Consider the following 22,606-nt stretch of genomic DNA (forward strand, 5'->3'; position numbering starts at 1 on the left):
CTTTGTTTACATGTCACATGTGGTCATTTCATGGTCTGAAGTGATTGATGGCAGAGAGCTATATGGACTCAATATTTCAATGCAGCTAGGAAACTAGGGCTTCTAGTCAGTATTTACATACCATTCTCAGGTGACTTGTAAAGAAAAGTCCATAAAATTTAACAATGAAATGTACTGAGAGCAGTATATGGAGACACAACATCTCAGGAGACCATTGCTCTCTGCAGTTGGTGTGTGTGTGTACTGTACGTGCATGATGTGTGGGGGGATGTTTGTACCATCCAATGAGGAAAAAAATCTGTCACTGCTTTAATTATTTTTGATTCAAAGACAGGAGGTTTAGGTGGGTGGGAGAGAAGAGTAGCATCGGAGGGGCTGTGAATCCCCGTCGGAGTGCCAGGTTTTCCCTCACTGCCAGGTGTTTGACATTGACTGGAGTTGGAGATGAATGTAGCTTATGGCAATCCATGGAACTGACCGACTCCTGGGAGTCCCAGCTTCCTGCCGTGAAAGTTTCCATTTTCAAAGCACATCAGTTGCACTGGGAATGTTCCAGAACATCCCATATGCCAGCACTGACAGTCAGGCAAACTTTCTCCCACCCCAAACACCCCCTGCCTACACCCCCTACACCCCCAACCCCCCCACCCCACACCCCTTTTGGAATTAGAAAGAATGAGGGCTCCCTAATCGCTAACAAAATGTATTTCAATATGTTGCCACTGGGCACTGTGTTCCCTGTACTGCTAATGGAATTGAACCCCATTAATTATTTACATGGATTTGCTTTGTTTCTCCCTCATGTTTGTGCCTTTGAGCTTGGTTACAAGCTAATAATACTGTCTCAGCGGTTTTCTACAGCACCAGGATGCACTCAAAATAACAACGACGATACAACGATGGACTGGTCTATTGTGTCTGTGTTCGAGGGGCTGGAAAAGATGGTGTGAGCAATAAAAAAAACTAAAACCACCAGCTAGACTATATTTTCTCTCATCTCAAGCCACACACACCAACCTGCCCCTCCTCACCTCTCTCCCTGCTGCTGGTCCCTCTCTGCAGGAATCCTTTGTCCGAAGTGTTCATCTGGAACAACTTTGCCACACTTGTTTTCATGTTCTTTTAGATTACAGGGCAGCCGAGCCAGCCCTGGCTTTGAAGCTACTCTCTCGCTCCCTTTGTCTCTGTGCAATGCACTCTGGTAATTAACTTTGTCCTTCTTTTATTTGTTCCAGTCACTCGCAGTCCACTCTTCTGAGCATCTTCTCCCTGGAGTACCAGGTTAGACGTTTTCTACCTTTGTGAGCCCTGACAGGTGCCTAATTGAATGATGAATGTCCCTTTATATCTTTGTAATTGAACTGCCAGCACTCTGATTGGTTTGGAGGATGCCCCCTCCCTCGTTGTCCTCTCTTTCACGTGGAGGGCCCTGCTTGCCTGAGTCTCGGTGGATGTCTGCCAAGCCTTCCCATCCATCTGTCTAATAACATCTAGCCGCTGCTTATTTGGTGGACCTGTAATAAATTATGCTAAACCATTATTATTCTGACAATAATAATTTCCCTGTGTAGTGCGGCTGCGTGTGCTAAATGTTTGCTGACTCGCACTGTCACTGCCGCTTTCCACAGCTGACAGCGGATGATGATAAATGACCGCTGCCGCGAGTGGCAGAAGGCAGCACAGGCAGAAAATGGAGTCATTTATCATCCCCCTGACAGATGTCAGTCACGCCGCCCATCTCCAGGGAATTACATTTTTTGGTGTAGTAGTTTTTAAATAAGTCATTTTTTAAGCAATGCTCTTTCTCTCCTATCCCCCTGGTTGAGATGGGTTCAAATTGCATGATGGAAATGCGTTATGTTGGGGTGGCAGGCTGAGGAATAGGTTGCTGTTTGATCGAGGCCTTGCCTTGACTCGCTGTGAGACCCTGGGCAAACTTATTGAGATTCAATTACTATGACCCCTCTTTCACAGACTGTTCATACACAATACCATAGAGCCCCCAAGGCTGAGTGATTCTGTTCTTTGATTCGGGGAAAGAAAAGCTATATGTTTTTTGCCTTTGTATTGCATTGCATGGATAACAAGTTTACCATATGGATATCAGCTGAAGCATGTGTATAATGTCTTTCTTACAAGCATGTTTATTCAAATGTTACTATTAATAATTGTTCATTTACAAAAAATAAAATGTAATGCATTTAATATTAATAACATTGTGTACTCTTTGTTCTAGAAAATAACCAAAATAACCATATCAAGGCATCATGCCCTGGACATCATTGAAAGCTACTACCAATGGTATGGCCCTGCTTTCTCCCACTCGCCCCTCTTTATATTCTCTCTCAGGAAGGGAACCGTTCAAGTTGCGCGATAGGAAGTGGACAGGGCCTCCATGACAGATATAACCTCCTCCAAAAAAATCAGGATTCATTCTAGACATCCAGATGCACCTGTTTAGCCATTCCTATCGCACAGCCTCTCGTTCCTCCCCTGAAGAAAAGGCAAAACAGCAGTTGGACATTTACCTCACACAGGCTTTTGATTGACTGATTATCCCTAATTCTATTAAATGTTAAACAAATAAGAAAACAATTATAAAAGACAGGCTGAAGGGGGGTCAGAAAAAGCTTCTTTGCATATCACAATTGGCCGTTATCTAGTTTATTGGGCTGTTGGAAATGAGGCCAGGATAATGCACTTCTAATCCACTTATATAACAACAAACCTCAGATGATCTGGGTTAGATCTGAGGGAGCTTTGGTGATTTCAGTTGCAAGGGGGAAAAATTTAATTTTGGGGCAGGCTGGGGTGTTAACTAACTAACTATCATGCTTGTCTGGCTTTAAAGAAATCTGAGTCTTCCAAGCACTGCCGTTTTAACCACAGCAAGCCTGCCATATGCCACTGAGGCCAAAGTCATCAGGGACATTAACATGTCTTGGCTGGCCTGGTCTCGTCCTCTCTCTCCCCTTCAGTCTGCCTTTGTGGGCTGTTCTGTTTTTCAGTGCTGTGTGTTTCTTTGTTATAATGAAGGTACACGAGCGAAGCCCTGTTGGAGCTGGTCAATGAGGTAATAGCATATAACCTCTATTTCTCTCTTCCTCTACCCCCCCACCCCACCCCCCCAACACACTTTATTTGTACTTTTATTTTCCATTTGAAGTGCACGCAAGCAAGTCTGCACCAAATATAGGTACAAACATAATTATCCCCTGAATACCCTTGAATGCGTTTCAAATAATTGTTTTCCCCTGTCTGTTAGGGATTGTGGAAATTTGACAAATGGTCCGGTCTATGGACCAATTATAATTTGTATTTATTCCTTAACCCATTTAAGACGGATGTGAAAATAGTTTGTCATATTACATCTTTATTATGTCCATTTTATAATTGACATTCAAAACTGCCACAGTTACTTCAAACTTCAGACAGGTGAGGTGCAGGCAGGGCACTGGTTCACTCTTCGATTCATCACAATATTGTTTTAATCAGGCACCACACTTCCCAATTACACCACAGAAAGAAATACGCTGCTCTAAGCCTTCATTTTTAGGGTTTCGAATAATATACATTTTCACACTTCTCAAAATATGTAATGCTAATTGAACATGTACCTGTCAGGTCAAACGTCAGTGTTTAGAAACTATTCTAGGTTACTGTGAGGATTTCTTTTTTGTTTCAGTGTGTGAGAGCGCTGGGTGTTTGTATTAAACACTTGCTTGGTACTGTAAGTATTAAATTGTTGCACACGGCAAAGCTCTGACATACCACATTAATAAGAATGAATATGCTTTGCGCTAGCTGGTGTTTTCTGTGCATTGCAGCCAGTCAGCAAATTAACAATTAACATCATGTTAGTCTCAAGGTTTAATGGGTAGTGAAAAGGTGTGTGGTACAGTAGCCGTAAGATGCTATGCTATTAGGTTAGCTCCTTTCACACCCTCCACATCCTGTTCCATGGGGGAAATGGAGCTAATGGACTCATTGAAACAGAAAGCCTGGAAATAGATGTTTACCCAGATAGTAGCAGAGATTAGGTTTTAATATCCCCTTCCAATAATGATAATCTCTGTTCACATGGGTTGGTGCAGCCATAGGTATCTAGGTAATGTAATTTTGAAATAAAATGTAGCCTATCAATAAACCTTACATATCTACATTTTTTTCCTCAGTTCGTGATCTATTCAATTTCAAAGCATAGGCTTTTTTAAGCTGGAAGGCTAAAAAAGTCTGACTAAACACATGTATTTATTTGGTTCACTCACACCTCTTTCTGTTGTCCTGGGGTCGTGTGTGTCCTCTTTAATCTTTTTAAATGACATTCAAAATGTTTACTGCAGCCCCTTAAAACCAAGCAGCGAGAATCCATGCTTCTTTTTCAAAAATAAAAACATCTGAATAGTTCCCATGCATCAGGGGCACCTCAAAGCTAACTGTCATTATTCATTCTCCATTTAAGTGACATGATTTTTTTTCAAATGATTAAACTCGAAGATAACTGTCTATGAACCATTTAACTGTCATTTTAATACACTACTTAACATTTAAACCAAGCACATGCTCTTGCAGACAGCTAATTGATGTAGTCTCAGCCATTTATGTGACATTATATCTCCTACAGGGGGAAATGATTAACATTGATGAACTATTATTTTTCCACGTGTAATATTTTTACATTTAAAAGTTGTTGTTTTTGGTACATTTTTATGGTGCTACGTGAAGGTCAGTTAAGCACACATGCTTTAGGCTACAGGCATTAGACTGCATTAGGCTGTCTGTGAGTGTAACACCCTTTAGCATCAGGCTAATAAAACTAAGAATGGAGAGTCTCTTCATAACTGTAATTCTTTTCAGCAGGCATTCAAGGGCCTGTGAATCTTAGTCACACGTTAAACTCATGAAGTGCTGTGATTTGAGAAGCTGGGAGATGGACTGATGATTAATATGAAAATTAGGGAGATGCAAGTACCTGAACTAATCAGCTGGTCCTTATGCAAGCTGGGCCAGCGTGGGTAATGTTGCCATTTTTCATGTGTCAGAGCTGATGTGGTTTACTGGGGATGCAACCCTCTCTTGTTATCCCGGGGTTTATGTGAATGGAAGAGAGGGATGAATCTTGGAAGAGGGGAAGAGATGGTGAAAGAGAAAGAGGGGGAGGGGGAAGAGAGAGCGATTTGGAGAGAGACCTGTAGGCTACACAGACTAAGATGCTCCCACACTAATAAAGATTTAGATTGTCTCCTAAACTCTGTAATAATTATAGACATGTTTGGTCTTGAGCTAGCTGCCTTTTCAATGCAGAATTATGGAGATGTTAACAAATACTACCGGTGATTGTTAAAGTCTTCGTGCAGAGTGGAGTACTCTCTCTCGCTCTCTCTGCTTCCAACACCACCAGGAAGGATCACACAGATGAAACACTACAATCTCACTACAAGCTGAGGGCAAATTCACTGTTGGTCCCCAATTATGCTAACAAGAGAAAAATGTTCCCCGGCTGTAAGAACATTCGGTTTCCTAAAGAAGTCACTGAAAATGGCACACATTTAACTATCCATCTTTGTGTATTATTGAGGCAATGGTGATATTAGGTATAGAAAAGCAAAAATACAAATTATAACCACAAATGTATGAAATGCATAAAAAATCAAAGTCCAGGCACTTTTGTGGGTATGAAAATTAAAAAGCCTTTAATGTGTGGGTTAAGTCGTTATATACTAGCGCATATAGGCTAACGCCTTCATCAGGGTGTCTTGTTATTAGGTAGTTGGTCATTTCAAGTGTTTTCCATTTCGATATTGTGCTGTATTAACTTTTGTCCATACTGCTTGTTATTGTATTATTTTCCTAACATTTTGTTACACTGTGTGAATAAGAAAAGAAAACACCTTACTTTCCTCAAATCATTGCATTTCAAGGTGCCTGATTGTAAAAGTATAGCCTCCACGAGAGATAATCAGTTGGTGCACCTGTCCTTATTCCTAACCTGTTTTGACCCTCCCAGAGTAATACAGAATATGGGGCTACTGAACAATAAGTAGCGAGATGGAATGAGGGAGTGGGCTGGTGGGCTTGTTGTCAGGGCCAGATTCGCACTGGTAATCAGGCCTCCAAATTAGTCATTAGAGTTCCTGTACCTGTCAGGCTTACCCTTGATCTCCATCCTACTGCGGCCTTCTCACTTCTCAAGGTGTTTTCCCTTCCTGCCCTTCAGACTGCCTCTGCCATAGGTCTGCCACTCTTCCTCTTCCAGGGCCTGTGATATTAGGTATTGTACTGTAGTTACTAGCTCCAGTCCCTCTGGTGGGTCCTGTCCTGTTTTTTCACCTTGGTAATCGTCATATGATTAAAGCTCTGTCTCTAGGTTGGTTGGGCTTATTGTTGCTTATTAAGGAAATGTTAGGTCGACGGAAGGTTTGCAAAAAAATTAGATATTTGAAGCCTGCTGTCGAAATTTAGGTCAAGGATGTAAAACAGGACAATACAGGCCTACTGAAATTTAGCTCCATTAGAAAATGTAATATATCTGTGACATCAACCCAACATGGACAGCCAATGTTATTCCAATGGAGTCATTCTTAGTTCTTTAAAAAAACTTTGACACGTCCAAATGATCCAAAATTGTGGGAATGTCTTTAAATGTCTCACAATTGTGCCGTTCTCTATGGAGGGAGGATAACAGAGTCCCCCCACCCTCCTCTGTTTTGATTTGAACTCTCTAGATCCTCTTACCACACACAATACTCATCCATTCTCCCCCCTGTTCTTTTAACCCCTTCACCAGTGAACCTCTCCCCCGCACTCATGGCTCGTGTCATCGTGGACAGGTTCCTTCTGGATCACGAGTGCGAAGTGTGTGAGTAGGGCCTTTCTTTCTCTCAGTCTTAATTCCCTTCCAGAGAGAAGCTTGCACCACAGTGCTGCTGCTGATGTTGTACAGCCCACACAGTCTTAATGAGAGATGGGCCCCTGCCACTGCTACTACCTGGGGTAGATGACTGACAATTAAGCACTCGGAAGACCACCCACCACTTAACTGCTGTTTAGATCAATGCTAGTTCATTTCATCAGTGTTATTTATAACCCCCCTGATCACCCCCTCTCCCCCTTCTACTCTACCTTACACCCACCCTCTCTTCCTCCCTCCCTCCCTCTCTCCCTCCCATTTCCACTAAGGAAATGGAATTGAGGGGAAAGTGTGGCAGAAAAAGCAAATGGTTGCTGCATAGCGCAGCTGATGGACACAAAGGGAGAGTGAGAGTATAGATACAAATATTGTATCTTGAATGTACAGAAAGTGTCCCAAAAGACTGCTTGAAAAACAGTCCTGATGCATCATGGTTAGTCTGTTTTCTCTCATGGCTTGACATCACTGGAGTCATGGAATGTGTATAGTTATTATAGATTTTAAAATCCAATCATGTAGTCTTTTTATATAATGGCATAATTAGTTCCTATTTAAAACAATGATATGCTAATGGTGTCACTAAATATTCAACATTTTAAACATTTGATAATCTAGAATCCTTCAAAATTATACTAATATTACTTAAGTATATATACTAAATAAAATAATATTGTATGAAGAGTTACACAGATCATCACACCAATATAGGTAATAGCAAACTGTGTGATTATTTCTTTTAGCACAGGCTATAATGCTCCTCCTTTTCCCATCCATACAGTAGCAGTTGTCCACGTACCTTGTGCACCCACAATAACGTTACAAAGAGCAACAGGATTTAGGGAACCAGGGGTTAAATTGCCACTGGATAATGAAAAATCCTTTAGTTATTTTCCAAGTGTCAACTGAATGATTAAATGGGCTTTTAAGTGAACTCGGGGGACGTGCCTGTAATGGGTTGATGAGTAGGGGAGACTGGGGTAAGTTGAGCCAAAGGGGTAAGTTGAGCGACCCTTGTTTCTAGGGAACCAAACACAAAATGTTTCAGTTTACCAAATATTTAGCGAGAGATCATCATTTCATGGAGTCTGTGAAGAAAGAAACCACATGGAAAAAGTGGTAACCAAGTTAGGTCCAAAAAACGGATTTTCACCAAGTCAAATTAATTTCTTGTGTTAGAGGTTTCATGAGGCTTGTATCTAAACCAAAGTAGATACATTTTTAGCTTGTTCTACACAGTTGGGGTCTCTAGAAACTTCATTATGAGGTCCTAAACCTAGCATGAATGTGCATCTTTGTAGCTGTGTGGGCTAATACAGTCAAAGTGTGCCATGGGGTAAATTGAGCCAACGGACATTGGGTAAGTTAAGCCAATAGCTGGGCCAATGGCAAGTGTTTTCTTCTTTGTAACAACAGGGTCTGGCCTATGTTAAGTGTTAACACTTTGCATTTTTTTAAAGGGAGATTTCACAAATTCTAAACTTTACATTCATCATCTCCAGCACCCCAACATCAACATATGTGAAAATGGTGTTTCTATGTTTTGTAGTAAAAAGATAAGTGTTTCCAATTACATCAACCATTTAGTAGGCATTGCCTGCTAATAATTGGTTAAAATCACAATGCACAACCAATGATGTTATTGGAAACACTTGTATCCCTCAATCTTTTTTTCCACAAAATGCGCCATTTTCACATATGCTGTCATTGGGATGGTGCCGGAGATGCTACATTTGCCCTTTAAGCCTGTGTTAAAGGTCCTTAAAATGACTAAAAGACAAAAGCGTGTTTGGGTGCATGGTTTTAAAAAGGTAGTGATAATATTTAATTCAGTACAGACATTTGTAATTGGCTTAACTTACCCTGTCCTGCTGTTCAACTTACCCCATTCCCAGGGTAAGTTGTGCCAAGAGACCATTATTTTTGGACAAACATGAATTCAGATTATTTCCAGTGATACACAACATCCTGAAATAAACTCAGCAAAAAAAGAAATGTCCTCTCACTGTCAATTGCGTTTATTTTCAGCAAACTTAAAATGTGTAAATATTTGTATGAACATAGCAAGATTCAACAACTGAGACATAAACTGAACAAGTTCCACAGACATGTGACTGACAGAAATGGAATAATGTGTCCCTGAACCAAGTAACCAAAAAATGACAAGTAACAGTCAGTATCTGGTGTGGCCACCAGCTACATTAAGTACTGCAGTGCATCTCCTCCTCATGAACGGCACCAGATTTGCCAGTTCTTGTTGTGAGACGTTACCCCAATCTTCCACCAAGGCACCTGCAAGTTCTCTGACATTTCTGGGGGGAATGGTCCAAGCCTTCACCCCTTGAGATCCGGGCTCTTCGCTGGCCATGGCAGAACACTGACATTCCTGTCTTGCAGGAAATCCCGCACAGAACGAGCAGTATGGCTGGTGGCATTGTCATGCTGGAGGGTCATGTCAAGATGAGCCTGCAGGAACAGTACCACAGTGTTGAGATTGCCTGCAATGACAACAAGCTCAGTCCGATGATGCTGTGACACACCACCATTTGGATTTTTACGAATTATCTTTGAAAGACAGGGTCCTGATAAAGGGACGTTTAGATGTAGATATCTTTGTTAGAAAACATACTATATTTCCCTTGACGGTGTGATGCTTAATGTAAAAGGGCTCAACTTACCCCAACTCCCCTAATGGTCACCGAAATGAGTGAGCCATGAACACCACAGTAATTGCTCTCTGTCCATGTCTGCTCCACCAAGCGCAACACATCAACCCAACCGGCCAGACCTCGGTATATTTGCGTTGTTATTTTGAGGATAGGGTAGAATATGGCTGCCTGTATTTCATAGTTTTCACTACTTCACCTCCTGTGTAATATTTACCTTTGCTGGCTGATAGTCTGCAAAACAAATCTCCCTTTCATTGATGCAGAGGAAAACACGACCTGCAATGCAAAACATTCAGGAGGACATACTGTAGCCTACGTGTTTAGCAGGGTTATTATTCTGGAGTATATCTACTTTCTTGTGTGGTTTGATGGTATTTTTCCCACTGTTTGATTCTGAGATCCTTTCCCTCTCCTAATTCATTCAGATGAGTGTTCGGTGTTCATTTCCTTCTCATTTCTGTCATTGACTCACTATTTTTCTCTCTCTCTCTCTCTCTTCTCTCTATGTCACACACGCACTCTTACACAGGCACTCATACAACTCACATACACAGAGAGAGAGATCCCATATCATTTCAATTGAAGCATCCTGGAAAAGCGTGTGCTTGTGGGGTTGCTTTATGTGTGAATCACAAGGTGTCAAAACGTAGTGCCTTAAATTAAATCAAGAACGAGATTAAAGTGGATGTGTGTTATTTTCAACTTCTCCACAGCACAGCCATTTGTCAAAGTCAAGTCTGTTATTGCTTTGGACCCACCGTTATCCGCTCCCTTTCGAAATAGTAGTCAGAGCGTTGTGTAGAACAAGGCAGTCTTCCAGCAGACAGAGGCATTCTCTCTCTGAGATGCTGCCTGGGAGACTGTCTGCAAAACCCACACACTGGAACGATCTGAGATTAACTTCTTGAAGGCTTTACAGTACTAGGGATGGTCATTTGAAATGATTTCACTTTTCAAATAATATCATATAATTTTTACAGATATCCAACAGAGTTGAAAATGCATACTCACACAAGTGATCAAATACTAATGTCCATTCGGATATTCAAATAACAGTGCCCATCCTTAGTGTACAGTATACACTGGGAGTACAAATCATTAGGAACACATTCCTAATATTGTGTTGCACCCCCTTTTACACTCAGAACAGCTTCAATTAGTCAGGACATGGACTCTACAAGGTGCCGAAAGTGTTCCACAGGGATGCTGGCCCATGCTGACTCCAATTCTTCCCACAGTTGTGTCAAGTTGGCTGGATGTCCTTTGGATGATGGACCATCCTTGATACACAGGGGAAACTGTTGAGTGTGAAAAACCCTGCAGCGTTGCAGTTGTTGACACACTCGAACCGGTACTCCTGGCACCTCGTTCAAAGGCACGTCAATCTTTTGTCTTGCCCATTCACCCTCTGAATTGTCTCAAGGCTTAAAAGTACTTCTCTAACCTGTCTTCTTCTCTTTCATCTACACTGATTTGGATTTAACAGGTGACATCAACAAGGGATCATAGCATGGTCAATCTGTCATGGAAAGAAAAACTATTTAATACATTTTAGAATAACGCTGTAACATAACAAAATGTGGAAAAAATGAAGGGGTCTGAATACTTTCCGAATGCTTGGTACATACTTACCCTACATAACCAAAAGTATGTGGACAGGTGGTCGTAGAAAAGTTAATTCTATAATAATGGACATTGGTCCCCGCTTTGCTGCTATTACAGCCTCCAGTCTTCTTTCCACTAAATGCTGGAACGCTGCGGGGACTATGGCTTCCATTCAGCCGTAAGAGCATGGGCTCCCAAGTGGTGCAGCGGTCTAAGGCACCGCATCTCAGTATAAGAGGTGTCACAGTCCCTGGTTCAAATTCAGGCTGTATCACATCTGGCCGTGACTGAGACTCCCTTAGGGTGGTGCACAATTGGCTGGGGTAGGCAGTCATTGTAAATAAGAATTTGTTCTTAAATGACTTGCCTAGTTAAATAAAAACATTTTTTTTAGTGAGGGCAGGCACTGATGTTGGATAATTAGGCCTGGCTCGCAGTCAGCATTCCAATTGATCCCAAAGGTGTTCGATGGGGTTGAGGTCAGGGCTCTGCGCAGGCCAGTTAAGTTCTTCCACACCGGTCTGGACAAACAATTTCAATATTAATTTGCACATGAAATATGTAGCTTTGTGATTGAGACCACAACAACAACAAAATCCAAATAGTAATGACAAAGCCAAATTATTTGAAAATGAAAATGTGGATTTTTTCAATCTATAGATCATAAAATTCTAAATTATGTGTAGGCTACACAAAATTTATACATGCACACAGTTATAGCTTGTCTTCAAGCACAATATAGTTAGGCTGTAGCATCTATGCAACTTTCCCATTCAGATAGATGGTTGTCTGCTGTTAGCCAGCTAGCCAACTTGTGTGAGGGTGACTTATTTGACACAGCCTCTATCTCTCCTTCGTCTCCCCTCTCAGCAGTGACCTGCCTGGCCTTTGGCAATGAAGCGCTGCACACACAGGCTCCATGGTCAAATCCTGGAATCTCCCTGTGTGTATATTAGACGTCTGTAATGTGTTTCCATTATGAAAAAATGCTAGGATAATTGTCTTCGCTGGCATTTAGCTAACAGGTTTGTTCAGGGCTATTGGCAGGCGTATCCATCATTGCCCCCCACCCCAACTGTGAGTGTGTGGCAGGAGAGCGAGCGGTCTGCAAAGATCAATATACTTCTATATAAGGGGCATTACCCCCAACTGGGTGAGAGACTTGCCTTTGCCTATCACCATCCTTTCCTTTGCATTTAGAGGGACAGAAATGGGGCCTTTGGGACTGTGGAATATATGTACATATTACTACAGCCAGATCGATACAGACTTAAATAGTTCTCTATACTTTTCATTGTTTTACTAGTGGTTTGTCCTCTTCCTCCTTTTCCTCCCCTCCTCCTCTTCCTCATCTTCTCCTTCCTCTTCCTGTTAAAGGATTGGAAGGAGTATCACTCAGGCAGGACCATAGCAAGGCTATTTGGGGGCGCATGTAAATCAATCAATAGATTCAAAACAGTTTAATCACGTATCGAATATGACATCAACATCCAAAATGCTCCTCGTCTCATGAAGACAGACTGGCTGGTGGGGACGGGCAGATAATACTGTTGTAGCCACTCCTTGATTCCTAGAGAGACACCAGCACTTTGAGACAATAGTATTCCCCTGTAATTATCTTTTTCCCCCAATACATTTCTTCATCATGTTTTGAAGATGTCTGTATTTATGTAGTTTTACAGGCCTACATCTTCTATGCACACTAATATAAAAATATCAATTTTTATTTTTATTGGTCACCTGCAGAACTTCCTAGATATTACTTTTTTGACCCCTTGACCTGTATGTATGAGAGAGTCCCAGAGTCAATTGATGATGATAATGATGGTGATCCTCTTAGCAGCCGCTTACTTGGAGATTAAAAAGGGACACTGAGGAAGATCCTCCTCTTTCCATCTCTCTCTTCATCCTTTTTTCTATTCAGCCTTTTTGTTTTGAATAGTTAGAGTCACGGCACTTCATTAGTAAGGAAGAAGTAAGGAGAGGAGGAGGCAGAGGAGGAGGGGGGTGGTTGTGGGTGAGGTAAGCAGGCACGTGGCACTTCACTTGACAAGTATACTAATTACTCCTGTTCAGCAGAGGAACTGGAGTCAGACCCTACTGCAGTCTAATGGGCTGACCCATGGAGATCTCTGTATGGTATAGCCAGCCTAGCCTCAATACACACACACACACACACACACACACACTCTCATTTCACTGCTATCAGGTGGAAGCGGATCAGTTCTGCCCCAGTAACCCCTTTTGGAGCTCTGCTCCTCACCACACAGCACCACCAAACTAACGGCAGGAGGAAAGAAACAATTTAAGAAAAAAACAGATTTCTCTCTCTCTCTCGCTCTCTCTCTCTGTCTCTCGTCTTATTTTTAAAGCGGGAGGATAAATTTAAAAGGAGTAAATTGGAAAATCAAATGAGGGCTTTAGGCAACCGTGGAGATTTGCCGAGCTGTCCGCTGGTGTCTAGGAGGCTCATCCATCATGTCCCACAAGTAGTCAATTCCTCTAGTATCTGTAAATGTTTTCAGATATTAGCCAATTTATATGCTCCGAGATTCATCATGGAAAATCAGCTTTAGCAGTGCACATTATCAGGACCCGTCTCTCCCCTGCTCCATGAAGTTTGATGAATGAGAGCCCCTCCACAGCTCAATGGCTTGTGTATGGGAACGATGAAGGGGGGCTTGGATGAAGGTGGGGGGATATGCAGGGCTGGGTTGTCATGCGTCTCCCATCTCCCATGGAAAAAAATCTTTTTTTTCCATTAATAAACAAACTTGCGGAGGAACTCATCAGTGTCGGGGGCAATAACGATCGTCATTGGTTATTGTGTATTACGGTCCTCCCTCAACAAATGTTGCCTTCTAATGAGCTTTCCTGCAATTAATGTATTTTTCACCCTACTGGAAACAAGGGGACCGACGACACTATGACATGAGAGTAAGGAGAGTGAAATCAAGCAAGGTTACGTTGTTGTGTTTACAGCACCGAGCTACTTACCTGGTAGCGTTGAGCTTTTTGTTGTGTGTTTGAAGCTCTATTAAAAGGGATGTTGTGTTGTTTGTTAACACTAGCTGTTTTCTTTAGCAAATCCCAATGGGAGGTGAAGCGTTTGCTTCTAAATTCTCTTCTTCTCTCCTGCTCCTCAGATGTTGACGATATGATACCGCAGTCAGAATGTATGCCAACATGGGACAATTACAATACATTTGGTGTATATTTACATGGTGCAAAGGCATGCTGCAGGGCTTTGTTCTCTGCATGTGAGGCTGGAACATTGTGTTTGAGAGTGTGTAGTATATGAATTTGTGTGTGTCTCTCTCGCTCGCTCGTCCAGTGCAGCGCACGGTGGAGTCTTTAATAGCATGCTGATGTTAGAGGATGGCTGCAGCGACGCGAGGGAGAGAGCCAGGGATGCTGTGCCATGTTGTTATTTACTGCCGTGTGGCAGGCGATTCCCGGCCTACAAATGGCATTAGGGCCTGTGATGAATGAGCATTAGGGTAAAGTCATTTTAAAGGCAGCCTGATTTATTAGCGGCCTGGTCTTCAATTTTCATCAGGTCAATGATTGTCTGAAACTCCACAATGTCAGCTCCAAGGTCACGTGAAAAAAGGCCAAGAAAAAAACCTTTATGCTTATCATGGCTACACTAAATAATATAGAATAAATAACAAGATGGAGGGAGAGCGTGTACTAGTCCGTTCGGGGCTCAAGCTAAACTGTACACGTGTTAGTGTCATGTTATATGAGAGACCAGAATGTAGTGGTGGTCAACCTCCAATTATGAGCACTAGTACGACAAGCTTTAATGATGCTGCTTAATGTCAGGTTTATTACACACTACTGTTTGCAGAAGCAGCATCAAATCTATAAAACTACCATCAAGTCTATAAAACTACCATTAAATCTATAAAACTACCATTAAATCCATAAAACTACAATTAAAGCTATATAACTACCATCAAATCTAAAAAACTACCATCAAATCTATAAAACGTCCATAATATCTATACAACTACCATTACATCTTTAAAACTACCATTAAATCTATAAAACTACCATTACATCCATAAATCTACCATTAGAAGCATCATCAAATCTATAAAACTACCATTAGAAGAAGCATCAAATCTGTCAAACTACCATCAAATCTATCAAACTACCATTAAATCTATAAAACTATCACCATTAGAAGCAGCATAAAATCTATAAAAGTACCATTAGAAGCAGCATCAAATCTATAAAACTACCATTAAATCTATAAAACGACCATCACATCTATAAAACTACCACTAGAAACAGCATAAAATCTATAAAACTACCATTAGAAGCAGCATCAAACTACCATTAAATCTATAAAACGACCATTTGAAGCAGCATCAAATTTATAAAACTACCATAAAATCAATTAAACTACCATCAGGAGCAGCATCAAATCTATAAAACTACCATCAATTCTATCAAACTACCATCAAATGCATAAAACTACCATAAAATCTATAAAACTACCATTAAATCTTTAAAACTACCATTAAATCTATAAAACTACCATTGCATCCATAAATCTATCTTTAGAAGCGGCATCAAATCTATAAAACTACCATTAGAAGCAGCATCAAATCTATAAAACTACCATTAAATAATTTAAACTACCTTTAGATGCAGCATCAACTCTATAAAACAACAATCAAATCTATAAAGCTACCATTAAATCTATAAAACTACCATTACATTTATAAATCTACCTTCAAATCTATAAAACTACCATTAAATCTTTAAAACCACCATCAAATCTGTTAAACTACCATCAAATCTATAAAACTACAATTAGAAGCATCATAAATCTATAAAATGACCATCCATAGAAGCAGCATAAAATCTATAAAACGACCATTAGAACCATTAAATCTATAAAACGACCATTACATCTATAAAACTACCATGAAATCTATAAAAGTACCATTACATCTGTAAAACTACCATCAAATCCCTTAAACTACCATTAGAAGCAGCATCAAATCTATAAACTACCATTAAATCTATAAAACGACCATTACATCTATAAAACTACCATGAAATCTATAAAAGTACCATTACATCTGTAAAACTACCATCAAATCCCTTAAACTACCATTAGAAGCAGCATCAAATCTATAAACTACCATTTGAAGCACCGTCAGATCTATAAAACTACCATTGAATCTTTAAAACTACCATTAGAAGCAACATGAAATATTTGAAACTACCATTAATTCTATGAAACTACCATTAGAAGCAGCATCAAATCTGTAAAACTACCATTAGAAGCAGCATCCAATCTAGAAATCTTCCATTAGAAGTGGGAAAAATCTATCAAAATGCCATTACAGTGTGATAAGTTCCCAATAATGCTAATGTGGTGTTGTTCCTTTGATTTCCCTTCCGATTATTAGGAACAGTCGAGTAGTAACTTTGCTAAGTGAAACAAGTGTTGTTGAGGAACAATATACCACCTGGCATCATAAAGTTTGCTGCCTCATATTTCCCGCTTTTTTGATTATCCATTATCATTTGTCATGAGGTGTCCTAACTCGAGGAGAGAGAGAGCCCTCTTTCAGCACTGGGAAGAGCAAGCGAGTGCTCAGAGCACCATATTTGTTCTTCCTCTGCCAGGTGTTTGCGGGGAGGGAGGTTCTGGGCTTTTTATGTGTTCTAGCGAAGACCTCTTCATAATTATCAAACATTGGACACTGTTCACTCTTCTTTTTATAAATCCCTCAAATTAGCCATCCTGTCTTCAGCACTAACTATCTATCTACACATCTCAGGTAGAGATTCCCCAGCTAGCCATGTTTTTGGAGGGGATCCATAATGCCTGAAATATAAATAGAAACATTCCTAATATTGTCAGTAATGCAATGAGTCTGTCACGACTGTATATATCATTAGAATGGCGCCTCAACCATTTCGTCACACAATGATACAATCCATTTAATCTGAATTAAAAATATATATATATATATTTAAATAATTTTTGCTGTTGCAGTAATAGGGAATCAATCTAGCGGCTTACAGCTCACTGATTTATAATGTTAGTGGAGCTTGAATGGAGATGAGAGATGCAAAATAGTCATCATTCATAACGTAAATTACATGGGGCTCCTGTTCTCCAGAGAGAAAAATCTATGGAAAAACTCAATAGGCAGGGCAGGCTATGGACTCGGCTAGAAATACTGCACTAACACTGGCATTAGCATGGTCATTTATGGCAAACCTGTTATTGGTGTCTATATACTCTGTTGATCCTCCTTCTTTGTATCTCCCCAGTCAATGTTACATTTCTGAAAGGTTTGTGATGGATATTTGGATTGGAGCATTGTTGGGACTGGGATGACTTACCATAGCTTGTGTGTTGTGTTCTGTCCTCTCTTTCTCTCTGCCCTACTCACAGCCTCCAAGCATGTCCTCAACAGCATGCTACAGGAGTCATCTTTGATTCCAGACCAGTCTTTAGCCCCTCACGTCTACCAGGTATTGGGTGAGGTACACGTTTGTATAGCAGATTACAATATAATCACTCACTGTAATATAAAAATATAAATGCAACAATTTGAAAGAGGAAAAGGAAATCAGCCAATTGAAATAAATTCATTAGGTCCTAATCTATGGATTTAACATGACTGGGAATACAGATATGCGTCTGTTGGTCAAAGATACCTTTAAAAAAAAAAAGCATGGTCGTGGATCAGAAAACCAGTTAGTATCTGGTGTGACCACCATCTGCATTACCATGCAGCGCAACACATCTCCTTTGCATAGAGTTGATCAGGCTGTTGATTGTGGCTTGTGGAATGTTGTCCCAGTCCTCTTCAATAGCTGTGCAAAGTTCCTGGATAATGGCGTGAACTGGCACACATTGTTGTACAAATAGATCCAGAGCATCCCACACATGCTCAATTGATGACATTTCTGGTGAGTATGCAGGCCATAGATGAACTAGGACATGTTCAGCTTCCAGGAATTGTATACAGCAGTGGTTCCCAACTCCTGTCCTCAAGTACCCCAACATCACACATGTTTTATGTAGTCCAGAACAAATGTATCTGATTCAACTCATTGAGGACTTGTTGTTTAGTTAACAAGTCGAATCAGGTGTGCCTGTCCGGGGCTACGAGCACGCAGATGAGCTTCCCTAAGACGATTTGTGCAGACATTTTTTGGTTGTGCAAACCCACAGTTTCATTGGTTGTCCTGGTGGCTGGTCACAGACGATCCTGCAGGTGAAGATGCCGGATATGGAGGTCCTGGGCTGGCGTGCTTACACATGGTCTGCAGTGGTGATGCTGGTTGGACGTACTGCTAAATCCTCTAAAACGTCAAAGGTGTCTTATGGTAATGAACATAAGCCACCTCTGTCGTTTTAGACAGAGGTTATATTCTCTGGCAACAGCTCTGGTGGACATTCTTGCAGTCAGCATGCCAATTGCATGCTCCCTCAACTTGAGACATCTGTGGCATTGTGTTGTGTGACAAAACTGCACATTTTAGTGTGGCCTTTTATTGTCCCCGGCACAAGGTGCACCTGTGTAATGATCATGCTGTTTAATCACCTTCTTGATATGCCAGACCTGTCAGGTGGATAGATTATCTTGGCAAAGGAAAAATGGTCACTAAAATGGATGCAAACAAATTTGTGCATATGAAAGGTTTCTGTGATCTTTTATTTCAGCTCATGTAACATGGGACCAACACTTTACATGTTACGTTTATTTTTGTTCAGTGTAAAAATATGTGTTATTGGAAATTAATCCATACAGTTTCTTTCTCATGACTACTGAGCTATTGCAGCCAAGTTTTGCATGTGTGGGTAAAACTTGACCTGTTATTTGTATTATTTAGTTTGACCTTGCCTTGTACTCCCAGGTTGTAAGCTGTTCATTCATAATTGGCTCCTGAACGTTTGCAGGTTACAACTGGCCTGCAGACTAAGCATCAAGCTCACGTTTACTAATAAAGTCACGTCAGAGCCGCCGGTCACGCCTGCCAATCCGCCACTATGTGTCTCCCATGTTTTCTCCCCATCCCAGATTCCCCGACACTGTTTAACGGGTGTGTGGGCTTTTTTCCTCCCGCTGCCTGCGCGCTGTAATATTTATTCCCCCTCTTTTCAGTGCACAATAAATGACTGCTGTTATGGACCACTGGTAGACTGCATCAAACAGTATCCTTTCCCATAAAATGTTAAGCCTGAAATTGACGAGCAGCTATTGAAGGGGATGAGATGTCTGGCTTCACCTGACATAAAAGTTCTGCTTCTGAGGGGAGGTGTTTCATCCTGCCTGCACGCTGCCATCCTCGTTGCAGGGGGTGGAAGAGAGGATGAGGCTGATGCAAATGCATCTCTCTTGTTCACAGAGTGAATCAGGCCCAATGTTCTATGCCACAGGAAGAGGATAGGCATGTTATTCACAGCCATTTTTATTTTCTTCCGGTGGGTTATGTGGCTCTTAAAATTTGTTAACTCCAATCACAATAGAACAAAGGGATAGACAGGGGGCTACTGTTTTTTTTAAGTCTAAGTTTAAGATGCATTATAAAGGTTTTGTGTAATTTCAGCCAGCAGTTTTGAAAGTACCGCTTACGAGCCAAAACGGGGTCCCCAAAAATTATGCTCAATTGTGTACAACGTCACCCATTTTGAACGATATGTTGCATTCTCCAAACAACAAATAATTGTATATTATGTTACGAATTCCAATTTGTACAACATGTTACGAATTTGTAAGCGCTTAAGATCCCTTTAAATGTCTTTAAGCAAAGTTGGAATTGTTTTGGTCCCCTGAAAATGTGAGTGTATGAGTGAGCAGCAATGGACTACATTTAATATGGTTTAGGAAAATATTACTGTCTGGCATTAGAAAGATGTACTCTACTGCCATTATGCTCAGTTGACCATTTCCCTGTTAGCCTGTCTGCTCAGTGAAGAGACCAGTCTGAGAGTTATCAGCACCATGGAGAGTTCTTGGCATGTCACTGCCACATGAAATACAGCCTTCATAGCTACTACTCTCTCTACTCTTACTCTTTCTCTCTTGGTCACTCTCTTTTCTCGCAGGTCTCTCTCTCTCTCTCTCTGTCGGTCAGTCTAGCAGTGCAGACCTAGTGATCAGAGGGCTGGAGATGGGAAGTCATAGGCTGTCAATGCCAGGTCATCATCACCAGCACTTCTTCTTCCTTTCCCTCTCTCCCAGATCGGAGAGCTTGGGTTGGGGCAGCAAGCGGCCGGAGTGGGGGTCTATTTGGCTATTTAGGGGCAAGCAGCTGGGGACTGCTATGTTTGCTGGGGGGCAAGAATGGGGTTGGGTGAGAAGGGAGGGGTAGTTCTCTGTTCACAGGCAGTCAACCCTGTCCTACCTTGGCCTCCATCCCCATCCCTCTCTTTACCTTCCTTTCACAATCCTCCCTCCAGTGTCAACTCACATTCACTCAGTCTGCCACGGCCAGTTCATGAAAACCGCCCCACTCCTATGTGCTTTTGGAATGGCTCCATGTGGACATCAGAAGATTGGCTCTGATGTGTGTGCCGCTCAGAGTATGCATGTATTAATCGCAAGTGTTTTTTGAGTGATTTGTGTGTGTGTGTGGGGGGGGGGGGGGGGGGGGGGGGTTTAACGCCTGAAGGAGTTTTATCAGTTTTCCAAAAAGCAAATGATGCATGTTATCTGCCCCTTAATGAATGCAGAATGCTTTCCACGGTGTCTACCACAGTTTCCCTTGATTCACAATGGCATTTATTCTCAAGGCACATGATTGTTTTTAGTTTTTTTTCCTTTAGGGAAATTAGCAACACAGTTCAGGGGCTGTATGCATTTTGACAAATTGGCAAAATTAGCATTTGTTCTAGATTTTTGTTTTCTCTGAAAGTTCCGTCTCTTGTTGCTGTATTTGAATATGAAGATTTGTTGTTAAAGTTGAACTTGATGAATGACTTTAAAACCCCTGCTCAGATTATGTACTGGCTAATATTGAGATGGCAGGAGCATATGATATGCATATCAAGCACAGAGCTTAGCAGGAGAGACCTGATATTAGATGTCTGATCTGTAATGTGATGGGTAACTTCCGTTCCTGTACCCCACACAGACACATACACGCGCATTCTTAACTCCCGCACACACTCACATTGTTGCCACAGCAACCCTTTAAGCAAGGCTTGCCATTTCTATAGCAACCCAATAGACAGGTAAAACAGTCCTTTTTGCAGTGGAATTTGATAGATTTGGAGGGAAGCTTAATTCACCCTCGAATGCAGTTTCATGTATCATTCATGACCGGTGAATGCTGTATAAATACAATGTTTCATGTTGTGAGTCATACTTCAAAATGAGCTTAAGACTACAACACTATGTGCTTGATTTTATCTAGACTAGAGGGACATCATCAGTGTTTGTCCTTTGAAAAGTGAATGAAAGTTGCTGAGTGTTGGTGGGTTTCCGTAACCTTTCACCCATAGTGCTATTGGCCAGGAGGCTGACGTGCTCCAACGTGACAAGCTGAAGGAGAGAAACCTGTCCTTAGGTAAAACTACACCTCTCTCACACACAGTCTCTCACACACCACAACAGTTAGCTAAGGTAATCTGTCCTTGCATTGATTCTGTTCTCAGGGGGAGAGTTAAAAAGGGAACGTGGACATGATTGATGTAGTGGGTGGTATCTCCCATTGATTTACTTACAACCATGAGCTGTGTTATCTAATACCCTGTATGTTTAATTCATGCACTCACCCAGTATGAATATTTGATCAAATAAGAGCTTCAAATATACAGGCCTAATGTTTGATCCTCTCAGGTTTCCCCACTCAACCTGTTTCATTTACAACATTTTACAAAATGGTCACTTTCTGACCAGATAGATTTTACGATTGATTACCTTCACCTCCTGCCTCCTGGATGAGAGAGGAGGAACATGGAGATGTATCTGTTATTATAATATTGATGCTGTTTAAATGGTCATCTGCAGTAGGAAGACATTATGGTCTTAAAAAGTAGTCAGTTGTAGTCTCATGAACAGACTATTAATCCAATAAAAAAAGAATTAAAAAAAATGCTTATTTAACACCAACACATTGCTGAATTCATCTTGTGTAACATGTGGTTTCAATGTTCTAATAGCTAATAAGCTTAGTCAGTTTTTAGCCATAACCACGCGGTTGACCATGTGAATTGGTAATTTCCCCTCCAGCAACAATAGAGGCTTTTCAAACGTGTCTTCTAGGTTAGTGTTGCCCTCCCCCCTAACACTATTGTCTTGTCCAGAGGCTCTATGTCAAGGTAGTGAGTGTCCAGGTGTGAAATTTCACCCCATCCCCTCGATCAGATGAGTGATGAAGAAAACAAGTCATTCCCCCGTCATTAAGAAGATATTATTTATTTGGGCCGGCGGTG

At 41.2% G+C, this 22,606-nt stretch overlaps 1 pseudogene; it reads left to right on the forward strand.

Moving 5' to 3' along the window:
• The first annotated feature begins 1,641 nt into the window (after positions 1-1,641).
• The window catches only part of LOC139383604 (CDAN1-interacting nuclease 1-like), a 61,853-nt pseudogene continuing 40,888 nt past the window's right edge, over positions 1,642-22,606 (forward strand).

This window comes from Oncorhynchus clarkii, chromosome 25 (genome assembly GCF_045791955.1).
Source record: "Oncorhynchus clarkii lewisi isolate Uvic-CL-2024 chromosome 25, UVic_Ocla_1.0, whole genome shotgun sequence".
NCBI lineage: Eukaryota > Metazoa > Chordata > Actinopteri > Salmoniformes > Salmonidae > Oncorhynchus > Oncorhynchus clarkii.